Source organism: Tarenaya hassleriana, unplaced genomic scaffold (assembly GCF_000463585.1).
Source record: "Tarenaya hassleriana unplaced genomic scaffold, ASM46358v1 Cleome11, whole genome shotgun sequence".
In the NCBI taxonomy this organism is placed as follows: Eukaryota; Viridiplantae; Streptophyta; class Magnoliopsida; order Brassicales; family Cleomaceae; genus Tarenaya; species Tarenaya hassleriana.
The window spans coordinates 2,223,919-2,226,315 of NW_010961290.1; the positions used below are offsets into that span (position 1 = coordinate 2,223,919).

The 2,397-nt window shown below is 38.9% G+C and overlaps 1 long non-coding RNA gene across 2 annotated transcripts; it reads right to left on the bottom strand.

Annotated features, from left to right (window-relative positions):
- Positions 1–227: 227 nt before the first annotated feature.
- LOC104805562 lies at positions 228–1,445 on the bottom strand. 2 transcript variants are annotated; one of them, XR_770532.1, is made up of 4 exons: positions 1,300–1,445; positions 1,121–1,196; positions 694–1,048; positions 228–560 (listed from the first exon to the last, which is right to left on the bottom strand). It is a non-coding gene; the product is annotated as an uncharacterized LOC104805562 (long non-coding RNA). The 2 variants fall into 2 exon arrangements; XR_002023787.1 differs by having other exon boundaries at positions 228–1,048.
- Positions 1,446–2,397: the final 952 nt, after the last annotated feature.

Here is a 2,397-nt window from a genome sequence, read left to right on the forward strand (position 1 = left end):
CAATCCTCCATGGACTCGTAGAGGAATACTTCGGAGATCGAGTGGTCGATGAATTATTCGATCGATATGCCGCGAAACTAGCGACATGTCCCATCGATTTCCAAATATGTGAAAAGGTTATGCAATATTTCATTGTACTCAAGCAGGATGTCCAATGACTGTTGATACAAAAGTCAGTTGTTCTGTAACATGTTTATCGTCTTCAAATGTTTTATGTAATAAAGATCAATTAAAGAAGATTGCATTTTACGTAAAAGTACCTCTAAGCAGTTTTAATCAGAAATAACCAATCCAATCAAACAAATCAGACTCACACAGATCGACAATCTGTGTCGAGGCAATCTTATCGATTAGAAAATCTACGTTAGACCTTACCTCCCTCGAACAAGACGGGTGATCCATTCTTACCTCACCACTTGCTTGCAGTGACCAACATCAGGCTAATCCACTCCTCAACATGATTCTTGTTTCTGGAACTTGACTTCCTTTTTGTTGTCGACCTTGCTCAATCCTTCTTTCCCAGAAGCTCTGATCGCATTGGTTCGGATTTGGCCGAGAACCTTACAACCAACAACGAAATGTTACCGAGAAACTAAGATTACTGTAACCTCACTATTTCTAAGAAGCAAACAAAAACAGAAACCAAACATAAGAAAGAGCCTTGTTTGAATATGTTTGAGAAACGATCGTTACCTCCCTCGGTTTGAACTACTGAGCCTTACCTACACGAACTAGATGCAAATCTTGCCGCCAAGACCAACAATCGTTCACTTCCTCCTCGTTTCGATCGTCACGCCGCCGTGTGTAATTCTTCCGGACTGGTGGAGGTCACGTCCTCAAATCACTGCACCCCGAGAATCAGGATCAATTGAGAGCAAGGTCTTGAGAAGCGAAATAACCGGAGCAGGAAAGTTCTTGAACGTCTCTGCGATTCTCGGTCCGTATGGAAACATTGTCCGAAAGCAGTTGAAAATGGCAGCTTCAGTTTTCCTCAGTAATCCTCTGATGGCAACCCGCATAACTCCAATATCTTATGCAGTTGTTCCGCCTGAAACTCGGGTATTTCGACTTACCAAAAGATGAAACCTGGAAGAACAAGATCGATAAAGAACGTGCAAACCTCGGTTTTTCCAGGGAGAATATGTTTTCCAGCGTATAGCTCGCCTAATACGCAGCCTGTGCTCCAAAGATCGACCCTACATCATGATGAAAGGCAAAAGCTCAGGGGCTCGGTAACAAAGAGTGACGAGATGGGTAGTCAATGGAACACTGTTCTTGGGATCAAAAAACGTAGCTAACCCGAAATCTGCAATCTTCAAGATTCCATTACCGTCGATCAGAAGATTCGAGCTCTTGATATCGCGAAGGAGAACGTGGTTATAGGAATATATTATTATTAGAATATTATCATTGATATGATTATGATTTACCCTAGATATTATGCCTAGAATATTCTATTGTATTTTACTATATATTATGATGTATTCTTCCCATTATCAATAATAGAAAAACATTTTCCTTATTATGGTATCAGAGCCTCGATTTTTGTTCTAGATTTTTTTTAATTCTTCACATCAATAATGGTGGTCGAATTCAAGAAAACGACGATGAAGATGATGATGATTTACTCTAATAGTATCATCGTCTTGAATATCATCTTTCATCCTTTTTATTTTTTTTTCTAGTCTTTTTTTTCCGACGGCGGTACTCATCACCGCCAACCCTAACCGATGTGCTACTTTTTTTTTACGACGATATTCGTTTATCGACGTCAACCCTAGCCGATGTGCTACTCTTTTTTTTTCTCTGACAACATTCGTTTATCGATGTCAACCCTAGCAATAACCGAGCCGAACCGAATCGAATAAGACATAACCGTACACTACAAAAAAATCTTCGAATTCCAATGGATTTTCCAACGGATTTTCAACGGTTTTCAACGGCGTTTCAACGACGATTTCCGTTAAAATTCCGTTGAAAATTTCCAACGGGTATCCGTTGGAAACACCCGTTGGAAATTTTTAACGGAATTTTCAACGTATTCAATTGAAAAATTGGGTTGGAAATTTCCAACGGTATTTCCAACGGATATCCGTTGGAAATTTTCAACGGATTAACGTTGGAAAAATCGGTTGCAAATTTTTAACGGAGTTCCAACGGATGTTTGTTAGAAAACAATTCCAACGGAATTCCAATGGATGCCGGTTGGAAATTTTTTTGAAAATTTTTTTAAAAAAATTTCAACGGAATTCCAACGGATGCCGGTTGGATTTTTTTTTGGAAATTTTTTTAAAAAAAATTCCAACCGAATTCCAACGGATGCCGATTGGAATTTTTTTTGAAAATTTTAAAAAAAATTCCAACGGAATTCCAACGGACATCGGTTGGAAATTTGGA